At 49.9% G+C, this 13,893-nt stretch overlaps 1 protein-coding gene across 5 annotated transcripts in view; it reads right to left on the reverse strand.

The window, feature by feature from the left end:
- The window catches only part of LRRFIP1 (LRR binding FLII interacting protein 1), an 83,686-nt gene that overhangs the window by 53,819 nt on the left and 15,974 nt on the right, over nucleotides 1-13,893 (reverse strand). The window lies entirely within an intron of this gene.

Raw genomic sequence — 13,893 nt, forward strand, 5'->3', positions numbered from 1 at the left:
CGAGATCAGACATATCACGGGGAAGAGCGGTGTAGGAAACCACCCGGCTGAACATGAAAATCCCAACCACGGTTGATTTTCCTCTTTCTCCCCCTTTCTTACTCAATTGTGGACCTCTTCTCTAAAATGTGACACCTTAACCAAAAATGCTTGAAATCTTGGCAAAGAACGGCGTCTAGCAAAGAAACGTAACCCATGTAGGTTAAACTCATTGAGAATGAAATGAAGGCTATAAACACCCTAACACTCACTAAGACTGCAATCGTTTTAAACTCCCTGGGGTCAGGAGACTTTCCGAGAACGTTAAGAAAGCGACAAATTCTCTTCCCAGAAAAATGCAAGTGTACCCCAAATCCCGAATACTAAGTGTGGAGGATCAAAGATCTGAAAACGATACGGTGATAGATTTGGATTCTGCGGCCGATTTCTCTGTTGTTCTCTCTTGGGCCTGCATTAATCAGGTTTTGCTCTCCCCATTTCCACCAAAAGTCTCCTTGTCAAGGTCACCGACGTCCTCCACGATGCTAAGGCCCTCGGTCCCATGCTTACTGGACCCCTCGCTTCCTCCTGGAAACAGTATCTTCTCTCGGTTTCAAGGGCCGCCCTTCTCCTGGGCCTGCTTACTCCTGTGTCTCCTCCACAGATTCTGCAAACTGAGTTTTGCATTTATGATGTTTTGGTTACATAAAAGTTACTTCCTCTGGCCTCTTGTCAGAGAGAAGGTCTATGAGGAAGTGACGACCGTATGGCTGAGGGGAAAGTTTCAGAGTGCGGAAGCTCTAGAACAGACCTCACATCTGAACCGTTACTTTCTGGCAAAATCAATGCAGATCTGTTCTTGGCACCTGCCAGGGCAGTGACAGTGACTTGCCTGACACCCCAACAGTGTGTTATCTTTATAGCTGACTGTTGTGAACAGCCGACGAAATGCACACTCAGCGGCCACACGGAAAGTCTAGGGCTGGTGGGGCGCCCGGGTGGCTCAGTCCTTGACCATCCAAGTCTTGATTTCAGCTCGGAACAAGGTCTCACGGGTTTGTCAGTCGGAGCCCCGTCAGGCTCTATGCTGGCAGCATGGACCCTGCTTGGGATTCTGTCTCTCTCCCTCTCTCTCTGTCCCTCCCCTTCTCGAGCTCTCTCTCTCTTAAAATAAATAAATGTCAAAAAAAAAAAAAAAAAGAAGTCTAGGAGTGATACTATAATTTAATTGTTAAGGTGGAAACAAGCTTTCTACTCCATACTGTCCCCAAGTGAAATGGAGCGGCTGCATTGAGGCCTCCTTCTTACCAGCAGCGACAGCGACAGCAACCCTGTGGTGGTAACACGGACATGCTCGCAGTCATTTACCCACTTAAGGCACTAAGCAAAACGCAGTTTCTCTGCTTTGCTTCCCAAAGCACGCAATGTTCTCCAGTCTAATTATGAAGGTTTTGGGAATGTTTACGGAAAACCACGTATTCGTCTCTGCCAGCCATCAAGCTGTCAGTGACGAAGACGTTCCATCGCCGCTGACCGAAGGAAGGACTTGGGTGAGCAGACCCGGGTCTCAGGGCTCTGACCTGCTCTGATTTCCCACCAGGTCGCCTGCTGCAGTTTTCAAGGAGCTACACAAGAACAGCACTGAGTTAACAGGTGCTTGAGCTGAGATGCACATTTGGCGGGGAGCGTGGAGGCAAGCAGGATCCCTCCAGGGCACCAGCGCCGCACAGAGACGACTTAATTGGGGCGTGGCAGTGTTGTGATGCGGAGGGATATAAAAACGTTACGATTTGCCCACGCGGGCGAAAGGCACGACAAAAGTGCCCGCGTTTACCAATACTCTTTCCGCACCACAAGGAAACATGCCACCAGTGATGAGACTTCAAACGAGCGGCTTCCCAGATACTGGTAACAAGACTGCGGGGTAATGGATGCGGAATCTGACTGCGGGGTAATGGACGCGAAATCTGACTGCGGGGACACAGGCGGCAAAGGATGTCCACACAGACTGTACCGTGCAAACCCAGTCATCCTGGTTACTGACCCTCAGACTTCCACGACTACCCACTGACATGCGCTCGTCTTCGTCGGAAGCCTAGTGAAAGAAAGGATGAAAACAGCCATGAAGCATAATATAACACGCATAAAAGAAGCCGACGTCCAGCTTTCAGAGGGGACGTGGCCCACGACACCATAGCAGGGCCCCAAGGTAGGTGACTCTGGAAATCTCAGCACACCTGAGCCTGTGTCTTCTCCAAACGGCCCCGTCTGTGCGCCTCTGTTTACAGAGGGCTGTTTCTGGATGATACCGCTTTACGTTAATGTCATTTCTTTGCTGGCAACCTATAAACACGTAGCCTCAGTGCGTGTCACTCTCAAAATTATTCATGGGTATTTGATAGCAGAAAGAGCATTAAAACTGTCACGAACATATTAATATTCAGAAGTTTCCAATGCTCCCTTCACCAAGTTAGGTCAACAGGCTAAAAAGCCTTTGTTTAGGTAATAGTATCAGTGTTAATTTCTTTTATAAGCATCACTAAAATACACACACGCATGCACGCAATTTATGTATTTCAGCCACTACAACTACAAATTAGACTTCAATCAAAATGAACACAGTACTAACCGATGTGTTTCTTCTGGATCTACGTGAATAACGCTCACTGTCTTCCTACCAAAGCAAGGGAAGAAACAGCATTAAAGGTCAGGTACAGACAGAGCAGAAGCCTTAGTCCGCTGGTATTTCTGATATAAATGTCACATAAATATTTTCTTTGCTGTCATCAAAGGCTTCAATTAAACCACTGGGGAAGGATGTTCTCTTTGGGCGGGGGTACGTAAGCACACAAGTAATCTGCATCTTTCATTTTGGCTTTAAAAGCATGTGTTGGGAGAGAGGTTGGGCCTTAGTTTGTCCCTAACCTCTACTATGTGGTCCATTAAAACTAGTCTACTTTTCCCCCTACATTCAGAACGTTATTCTCTTTCCTTTGGGAATCAGAAGATAAATCATTTCTGGAAAAGATCCAATAAAGGTGTCACCCCATCTACTGTATTTTGTGCATTCTGAGATAGGCACAGTTTTCCACATGTTTGCACATCTCTGCAGTTGGGGGTATATCTTATAATCAAGGTTGCCCACATTATAATTAGCAGCACTTTTTTCTTTCTCGATGGTATACAAAGCAATGATACATCTTTTAACTGGGTCTTAAGATTTGACAAAAATACATCTGCCTATGCCACAGAAGCCTAAAATGATGGGGTTTACACATAATGAAGGTTGAAGTGAATAATTTTTTCGGTAGAGGACATATATACTCTTTATATTTCAAGAACTCTTCTCTTTCACGTTCTATACAAGCGTCTAAGAGAGGAGATAATTTTACATTTCTTTGCATTATTTATCCATAAGGGACAATGACTGTGGCATTTCCACTGGCCAGGCTCTTAATTGCTAAAAGGATGTGATGATGTCCATGAGGCCATTCAGTAAGGTGTCAAGGACAAGAGGCAGGGGCGGGAATTGAGGTGGATGAATTAATGAGAGAAGGAGTGGGTCCACGTTCTCCTGGGGCAAGGGGAATGCTCCCCCTTCTAGAGGGTCACGCCTGAGGCACCATCTCCTGCTGAGTGTGCCTGGAGGAGAGTCCTCTGCCCAAGGCGACGGGAGGCAGTGGCCCCGGAGACCCCCACAAGCCACAGCTAGCGTGCTGATTCCAAGAGTCAGCGGCTACTGAACAGACCAGACAAAAATGCCCGGCCAGGACCATTTCTGACCCAGCTTCACAGGGATGTAAACAATCAGGCCAGACCAGAAGTCCCGGGGAGAAAATGTCTCAGGATTCAATTATGGCGGGGCAGGAATCTATTGCTATAATCAAACTGAATAAGAATAAAATTATAAACCGGGCCGCCTGGGTGGCTCAGTCGGTTGAGCGTCCGACTTTGGCTCAGGTCATGAGCTCACGGTTTGCGGGTTCGAGGCCTGCATCAGGCTCTGTGCGGACAGCTCAGAGCCTCGAGCCTGTTTCGGATTCTGTGTCTCCCTCTCTCTCTGCCCCTCCCCTACTCATGTTTGATCTCTCTCTCTCTCTCTCTATGTCAAAAACAAACATTAAAAAAAATTTTTTTTAAAGAATAAAATTATAAGCCACTTAAAGTTCTTAAAATTGTATTCAAGGCCTACCATCCACTGTTCGATGTCACCCCATTTTGTGTCCAGCCCATAATATTTCTATGGACAGAAGGGAAAGAAAATTAGGCAAGAAGTGAAACGGTAACCACACAAGAAACTGCTCTGACATGCATTTCCAAACCGCTGCCCAAGCCACACGCTGAGGGTAACATGCTGGGGCAAAGCAGCAGAGACCAAGGTCGCGGCTCCGCAGGGGAGCGCTCCCGAGCGATCTGCACAGTGAGCCTGTGCAGAGAGACCCCTCGCCCTCCTCACCCCACCCCTCCCAGGCAAGCCAACAGGGCCAGGACGAGGCACTCTGGACCGGGAACTGAAACTCAGCCCAGCAGCCCTTGGGGAAGGCTGTTCAAGCCTGCGGAGCGAAAGAACTCATGCTGTTGCTACAGCAGAATGAGAAAAGCTTCCTCGGTGTGGGGGAGGAGGGAGAGAATGTGTGCTGACCCCCAGGCCGCCAGCTATCTGGTGTCCACGCTAAATTTAGGCCCAGGAGAATTTACGTTCTTTGGATGTCTTTATAGCACGTCACCGATGCAAAGATGACTTAGCTAAGAGGGCTTGGTGCAGGAAAAAAAAAAAAAAATTTACATGAGCAGCTTATATGTTCGGCATTTTCTTTAGCCAATGTCTGCAGGGTTTAGCTTGCTTGGCTAAGCCACAGCGGGTCAAGTTAAAACTAGGAGAGCCGACTCAGAATGGCTGTTACCATTATTAAATATAGTAATTCCAAAGATCGGTGGGAGCCCACGTACAGTCTCAGATAATGGGGTTCTGCCTTTCTCCTCAGTTTTCCCTCCATTCCAACAGGAAAAGCGAGGAATACCTGACCAAACCCCCATACCACACAACACGTGGTTTTCCTCTTCGTACGTGAAAACCTTATAATCAGAAAAAGGAAAAAAAAATCCATTGCTGAAAGTAGAAGACAAGTTTTGAAATTGTTTTCCAATTGCCGAAACACGCTGCTAAATTTGGCTTAGTTTCAGTGGATCTTGAGGGGTGGCCAGACTTTCAGTAGATGGCTCTGCGACAGTCTTGGCCCTTTCTCCTCAAGACGGCGGCGGACTGGAAGAGGAAGACGCTGGAGGGAGAGTTGAAGCAGGCTCGAGCATTCCGCCCGGGGCAGAACTGCAATATCAAACCTACACGAGCCGGGTCTCTTCCTGTTAGTCACTTTCCTTACTTTGATGTTTCGAGCTCAGTTTCCCAGCCGAGCAACAGCGTCAGGCTATTGTGCGTTAACGCTCGCTCCACTCTCACTGCCAAATTCCGTGTTTCTCACACGTGAAATGAGATGCCACCAAACCTCGTCATCTCCTGGCTTAATTACAAAATGGAAAAAATGTATTTTTTAAAAAAAAGGGGGGGAGCCTACATCAGTTCACAAAAATTGTCTAAATTCCAAAAGAAGCTTGTATTATCAGTCTCCCTATTTTCTTCTGCCAGTTCTGTGCCTGTATCAGCAAAGGCACACCATCTACTGCTGTCTTTTGCGATGATCATGGTGGCCTATATAAGTAGCTCTATGACTGTGGCTACATTTCCATGTCACTTCAGGGAGGGAGAACACCCCCAGAAAGAGCCAGGTGCCCCCAGCTAGCAGTTCTGATGTTAGTGAGCAGGCCAGCACAGCAGCGAGCAGAAAGCGTACAATGTTTCAAATGTAAACGACTATGATTAGCCAGTGAGTCATGCGCAGGAAGCAACAGCCAAACTTACAAAAGGGGCTTGACTTTCAGAAATAGCTTTGATTCAGGAGAAGAGAAACTGTCGCACAGAACTGTCGCACAGAACTGTCGCACAGAACAGCCAGATGGGCTGAGAGATGTTTACTGCCTCCTTTTCCTCTTCTCAAATGGTAATAAGGAAAGCTTTCCCTCCCTGGCACATATTTATTACAAAAATGTACATCCGCTTTTGGAGCGGGGACTTCCTGAACTCCTTTCTAGTTTTACTTTGTGTACAAGTTAACATTCTGACAAAGTTCTAACACCCCGTCCCTGGTGTTGCTGAGAAGATAAAAGTGATCTAGAACTAGAAAGGAATGAACCAGAGTGGAAATTAGCAGGTGGAGTCTCTTTCCTGGGTTCAGGGCGATTTGTTTCAGTGAGGGTTCCCCCTTGCCTTTTACTTGTTAAATTCCTACGGAGACTCTGTAGGTATGTTTGGATCTAGCTTCAACATCCATTGCAATTACTCACCTGCTTTCTTCCCACCAGGTAATAGTTATGCAGAGTGGGGATGGGGAGCAGGACACAAAGGCAGTCTGATATCATAGCAAAGGACCCCACGGGAGGACTTTTTAAATGGACTGTGTTTAAAAGGGCTTGTTCTAACCTCTGAAACAGTCATCTTACTTTGATTTTCTTAGCTGCTCTAAAAGATACCATTCTTCATCTATAGACTAAATACATTTATGAAAAGCAGCTATTATGGGTGTCGTAAGTAACAAACTAGGTACATTTACAGGAAAGGCTCCAGTATACACACTCTGAATTCCCACTCACTCCATCATCATCGCTGCATCAGGAGTCCCTTACCTGGTTGTTTCCTACTGTACTCTCTGCACCTGGGCTGCTAGTGTATTTATCTCTAACCTTCAGCTGGTTCTATGAAGGGCTAGGGAACAGAGAGGCACGTTACTATCCTGAATGTTAGGGGTGGACGGCAGGCATATTTTAAGCTCTTGGATTTTCCTGTTGTATCATTTTCTTTTTTGCTCCGATTTTTAAATCAATATTTAATACTCTTTTAGTGTACGGTAATCTGCATGGATATTTAAATTTTTTTTCTATTAAAATTATATGGAAGGATAATGTCTCCTTAAACAGCTGATTTCAAAGGTTTCCCACATCCTGAAATGTGATTTTACTTTGCCTTAGAATTTTTTTTTTCAAAGAAGTAATTTTCTAATTTGAGAAAAGCAGAGACGAGGAAAGCCTTCTGTGAACAGACGTGTGTCTAATGGTGGCTTTTTAAGGGGGTATAAGTAGCAACTTTGGCATCTTGATCAAACCGATTCATCAACAAAGCAGTAAAAGAAGCAGTAACAACTTCTATTTCAATGAAGGGCATTATTTCTGAAAGGTAACCAGGCCCTTGGCAAGGAAAAAACTAGTACATGCAATTTAGAAAACAAAGAAGAAAGAGCCTACCTTTTGAACCTGATAGATCTACAGAGAAGGGCAAAAGAAACGGGAAAAGAAATAGGAAATCCAATTACAAAAGGAGAAGCATCAGAAAGAAAGGTTCTGTAAGTACCTGGAAATGTGAATAAAAGTCATACTGGGGTGGGGGGGCTGAATACTGGTAAAATACGAATTGAAAAATGTTTGAAGTCTCATTGAAAGAATTCTTAATTTCCTGACTCATTTACATTCTGTTTTAGGTACAATGGTGAGGCCCGGGCGCACACACGGATCCCTACGAGAATCCGGTTATCATTCCAATGCACGAGTCTGCACAACCCGTCACCATCAGTGGGGAAGAGCACTTCGTCTTCAATTCGAAATTTCTTTGCACAGCGATGAAAGTTTAACTGGAAAGCACAGAAACCAGATTATAAAGTCAACTGGTCAAATTCACAGATAGGAAGAAAGACGCTTTCCTGTCCTGATTCATGCAGACAGAAACAGAATGCCAGGAAAGTTACGGCTCAACCGAGCGATCACTAGAAGAGAACTGAAATACACATTTTAAAAAGCCTATTATGACGCATGGACATATTCATTTGCTCCAGGTGTTTCTCCTCAGGGTGTCCCAATCACTAGGTGAGGCGGAGATAATCTGCTTCATTCACTCATTTGCTCACTCATTCATTCACAGAACAAAACATCGGCCAAGTCAGGCTTTATTCAAGGCGTTTCTAGGTGTTCGTGGGGGAGCACGGATGAACATACACAACATTATGACCACGTGGAACACAGCACTCTCCATGAAAGTCACTAGCAAGAGAACATCACACCAGGGGGGGCACGTCTCACCATCTGTCTTCTCTTAGCGGGGGTCCTTGTGTGAAATAAAAGGTTCCCTAGGAGTTCCCAAAGACTCTCCACATGTTATTCTCCCCTGATGAATCCATTAGAAAGGACCTCAGCATCCTTCTAAACAGCCCCCAGCACAGTGAACAGGGGCCACAGACTCTCACCATCTGCAGGGCAAAGAACTGTGATGGGTGAGTGTAGGGGCTCTGCCATGGGGCGGGGGGCGGAGGGGGGGCTGGGCTGGCCTCGGTGGGGTGGTCCCGGTAAATCCCAGCTAGCTCCGAGGCCCCCGTGTGGCTCCAAACACAGCCTGCCTCCGGAACTCCCAACCTCTGGCACCAGCTTCCCGCTCTCCTGGCCCCCAGGGACGGTCACTTCTCCTCCTCCCCCTCCTCCTCCTCCTCCTCCTCCTCCTCCAGGGACTCACAGGCTCTGTCCACCTTCAGTGGATCTGCGCTCCCTCTCAAGGAAACCCTTTCTGGCCCAGCTCAGAAACACCTGTGTAGAGATACATGGCTCGGGGATCATGCTTCTCAATTTCTTACACCAAAATATCAACCTTCCTAGTGGAACGCCGGCCTTCCAAAGCATATTCATTTCCACTTAACCAACAACTTAAAATGCCAGTACCCCGGGCTATCAGATTGTATAACCTCAAATTGTGTTAGCGCGGTCTAAGAATAGTCCGGCCCAGAGATGTGATATGCAAAGGGCGGGCTAGGGAAGTGCTGTCTGTACACCTTCCGAAATCCCCAGACTCCGCTAGCTTGCCTCGTCTCTCCCTCCGGAGGTGCACACGAACGCTCATGCGTGCACACGCACGTGTCCGGTCCCCCGCCCCAGGATCTGGCTCAAATCCAGAACAGCTACTGCTTCTGTGTTGTCTGTAAAACTCCAACAAAGTTGCCTATTCCGTTTATTATACTGGGCTTCTAAGTCCACACCGACGAAAAAACGACTTCCAAGGTTTGCCTCTACTTGTGAAATGACCAGATTGTGTACGTCTTCTCTTCCCCCTTTGCTGTGGTGCCAGCCAGCTCACAGACAACTTTCATCCCACGGACACTGCCCTTTGTTCTTGTTTTTATCGTTAACCATCTACCTGATCTTGAGGTAGAGAGCACACGCGGAGGACCACGGCTTTGCAGCGGTCAGATCTACACACGAATCTTAGCTCAACCACCGCGGCTGCGGGGGAAACTGTCCATTTTCCTCACCTGTACATAAAACTCGGGGAGACCCCCTCACACACTGTGACACTACCCAGGTGTGTGTGGACTGCCCCGGACCAGGGGCTCCCAGGATGTCCCTGCTCGTCCCTTCTGCCCTACCCCAGTTCTCTTTGACTAGCAAGAAAATACGCATCTATTTTAGTTTAAACCTTTCAACCACCCTTTTTGAGAAAGCAAACTTTAAACACCAGTGCTCTCCTAGTTCAAATACCTTACGTTTCTGCCCGCGTAATTGTCACTTGGATGGGTCAGTGCTTCTGCTGAGCCAACCAGATCAGTATAAACCGCAGGGCAGACCAGGGGGCCTCCCTCCACGCTTCACCCCTTCCTTGACCTGGCTGTCTCTGTGTTCTGCCCACCCCCACGTGCCCCTCCTTCATTCAGTGTCCCCCCGGCTGCGTGGACCAGGGTTAGCTTCTCGTTTCCTCCCTGACACATGGATAATTCACATCGTGGGAGCTGGTCATCAGGCCTGTGACTGATCCCAAATAAGAGTCTGAGTTCAGCAGAAAAGGAATTGTTGAGGTACCTTCACTCAATCGCTGTGTCTGTGAGATCACATAGGGAGGAGGGGGAGCACAGGTGAATGATGTCTGTGAGATCACACGGGGAGGAGAGTGAGGCCACACAGGGAGGAGGGTGAAGTCACAGGGGGAGGAGGGTGGGATCACACGGGGAGGAGGGTGAGGTCACACGGGGAGGAGGGTGAGGTCACACGGGGAGGAGGGTGAGGTCACACAGGGAGAAGGGTGAGATCACACAGGGAAGAGGTGAGATTACACGGGGAAGAGGGTGAGATCACACGGGGAGGAGGGTGAGGTCACACGGGGAGGAGGGTGAGGTCACACGGAGAGGAGGGTGAGATCACACAGGGAGGAGGGTAAGAACACATAGAAAGGAAGATGAGCACAGGCAAGTGATGTCTGTGAGACCATATAGGGAGGAGGGTAAGATCACAGGGGGAGGAAGGTGAGATCACACAGGGAGGAGGGTGAAGTCACATAGGGAGGAGGGTAAGATCACACGGAGAGGAGGGTGAGGTCACACGGGGAGGAGGGTGAGGTCACACGGGGAGGAGAGTGAGATCACACGGGAGAAGGGTGAGGTCACACGGGGAGGAGGGTGAGGTCACCCGGGGAGGAGGGTGAGATCACCCGGGGAGGAGGGTGAGGTCACATGGGGAGGAGGGTGAGGTCGCACGGGGAGGAGGGTGAGGTCACCCGGGGAGGAGGGTGAGGTCACACGGGGAGGAGGGTGAGGTCACACGGGGAGGAGGGTGAGGTCACACGGGGAGGAGGGGTCACACGGGGAGGAGCGTGAGATCACACAGGGAGGAGGGTGAGGCCACACGGGGAGGAGGGTGAAGTCACACGGGGAGGAGGGTGAGGTCACACGGGGAGGAGGGTGAGGTCACACGGGAAGGAGGGTGAGGTCACACGGGGAGGAGGGTGAGAGCACACGGGGAGGAGGGTGAGGTCACACTGAGAGGAGGGTGAATCATTACAAAGCTGTCACATCTTGTTAAAATGGAGAATTTCAAAACTCCAACGCGGGTACTAATGGAACGATACCTGTGCGTAAGACCCAGGAGGCCGACTGTGGCCTTTGTGATCAGATCCCCGGTTTTAACCAGGCTTCCTTTGCAAAGCCGAGCTCCTCAGTGGGCACTGAACGCTGGGGACGGCCCGTGCCGCACAGGAGCCGGGCAGTGCCCGCGCACAGGCCCGGCTTCCAACGCCCTGCGGCCAGGACCGGGCTCCCGTGTCTGTGTGCACCGTGGGGGCCTTGGCCTCGCACGGCTGCTGCGAGGGCCACCCCCAGCCTGAGGGAGGCTTCTAAGGAGGCCGCTCAGAGAGGGGCTTTCGGGCCTCAACTCTTTTTAACTTTCATTTGCCAAATCAAGAACTTCTGCCAGGCCACATATGTTAGCAGGCTTGTATTTAAATCAATTCGGGAGAGGACACACTTTACCTACACGTGGAATCTGGAAGGCAGATGGGAAGGTACACACTGCATGATTCCTTCTCGCCTTGGCTCTGTAGAAATCTCCCATCTTATTCTTAGCGAACGCTAATCTTCTCCTACCCTCGAGGACAGTGACAAAATGATCACTGACGCCCTCCTGGAAACCCAGGCGTCACCGCCGTCTCCTTCCCCAGCCCGCTGCGTCCGCTCCAGCAACGGGGCTCAGAGGCACCACGGGCCACCCGAAACACTGATAGCACCAAGGTGCCACCAACTGTGCCCAAACCGGGCGGAGGTGAAAGGAAAGTTGTTCTTACAGGTCTTTTATGACCTTAATACAATGACTGGGGGCCGCGGGAGAACCAGGGGAGCTGATTAAAACCAAATGAGCCCCGAGAAGGCGAGAGGGCGAGAGGTCAGGGCCGTTGGCCCTGGGCAGCGGGGCAGCCGTCGCCCCAGGCGCTGGCGCAGCTCCTGGCCATGCTGGTGGCCCGTGGCACTAACACCTTACTGCCCCCACTGCCCCATTCCTTTCTGAAGCCAGGTCGGGGGCAACAGCAAATATCCACTGAACGAACAGAAACATTCTAAAGAGCAACTGATACCCAGCAATTTGAAAAAAGCATTGGAGGGGGCGCCTGGGGGGCTCAGTCGGTTGAGCGTCCGACTTCGGCTCAGGTCATGATCTCGCGGTCCGTGAGTTCGAGCCCCGCGTCGGGCTCTGTGCTGATGGCTCAGAGCCTGGAGCCTGCCTCGGATTCTGCGTCTCCTCTCTCTGTCTGCCCCTCCCCTGCTTGCTCTGTCTCTCAAAAGTGAATAAACGTTAAAAAAACATTTTAAGAGAAAAGCATTTGAAAAAGGAAAAATACCTAATTTTTAAAAACCAGTGCACTCGGGGCGCCTGGGTGGCGCAGTCGGTTAAGCGTCCGACTTCAGCCAGGTCACGATCTCGCGGTCCGTGAGTTCGAGCCCCGCGTCAGGCTCTGGGCTGATGGCTCGGAGCCTGGAGCCTGTTTCCGATTCTGTGTCTCCCTCTCTCTCTGCCCCTCCCCCGTTCATGCTCTGTCTCTCTCTGTCCCAAAAATAAATAAACGTTGAAAAAAAAAAAATTTAAAAACCAGTGCACTCTAAGAGAACGTTTCCATTAGGCGGCCTCTGGTTACAACTGATCCCGGCATCTGAGTGCACAGAAGGTGCCTGGCATCTGGGTGGGTCCTACAGCACAGGTGACACTGTCCTACAGCACAGGTGACACTGGCTCAGGTATGTGACAAAGTCTACCAGCAACACCTATACTTCATCTCTACCTCTCGTTCAAACGCTTCTCTCCAGAGATGTTCCTGAAAATGCTTCTTTGAATGACTTCCAATAGTCACTCCTGGTGTGACCGGTACTCTGGGGTTCACAGGCGGGGATCAGTCAGGTCCCCATCCCGGTCGGAGCCGAAGCTCGCCCCTGACACAACGGGAGGGGAGGGGGCTTCATGTTAGCCATCAGCTCAACAGTAGAGGCCGGATAATTAACATGAAAATTCAAGAGCGCCTATATCCAGTTTGAAAATGACACATGTGATTCTTGGGGGAAGGCACTGAGAAGGGGCCAAACCCGTGCTCTGCATAAATTAAGAGAAAAAAAGGACAAAAAAACAAAGTCAATTCTAGAGGCAGGCCCACAACTGTGTGTGTATTTCTAACGAGGAGAGAGAACGTGGTGATTTACTTTCAAATATTTGTCCCGTCCTCATTCACGGTGTAAACACAGGACAAGGGCTAAGCTACCGCAGAAGTGTGACTGACCCTCATCTGCTTGGGTCACTCCCAGGAACTGCTGGTGTGGTGTGGTCCTTCCCGGGGGGGGGGGGGGGGGGGGATCCACATTCCCGCCTGTCCCCATCACTGCAGGGACATCCGGCCTGTGGTCGGATTCTCCTAAGTAACATTCTGGCTTGGTCTAGTCACCTTCAAACCCCACGGAAGAGATTTCTTCCCCAAATCCAAACGTGGCTGTGCCCCTTCCCTGCTTCTGTAGCTCCACAGCGTGGACTGCACACTCTGCAGGCAGGGAAATGACAAAGGACACCCGGGGCTGGTGGCCGGGTCTCACCCTACAGGGAACTCGAGGCTGTGTGGCGGAATCTGTGGTGATTTTAGGAGAAACTGGAAATCCAGGTTTTTATCTGAAATCTCACAGGCTTTAAAACACTGGCTCAACTTCGAAACGCTGGCTGTGTGCAACCAGCCCCGGGCAAAGCGCCCGGCCACCTCCCCGCGACACGATACACTCAAAGCCCTCAAGCGGTGCCCGGTGTGGATGTCCCCGCAGGGTGTGACCCGTAGAGGACACAGGTCAGGTGGACGGGGAGTTGCTTCTTCCGTGTTGACCTCAAGCTCAGGGGAAAGCTCTCTGCTCTGAGTTCAAGAGTCCTCATCCTGCCCACACGGCTCAGGCTCCAGCCCAAGGTTATGAAAATAAGTGGCAAACGGCATTAACAGGTGTGTAAACACATTACTGTCCACGCTCCCGGGGTGGGACGTTA

The sequence above is a fragment of the Lynx rufus genome, unplaced genomic scaffold (genome assembly GCF_022079265.1).
Source record: "Lynx rufus isolate CCGP_SWC_20201006 ecotype Redwood Valley unplaced genomic scaffold, mLynRuf1.p SCAF_2, whole genome shotgun sequence".
NCBI lineage: Eukaryota > Metazoa > Chordata > Mammalia > Carnivora > Felidae > Lynx > Lynx rufus.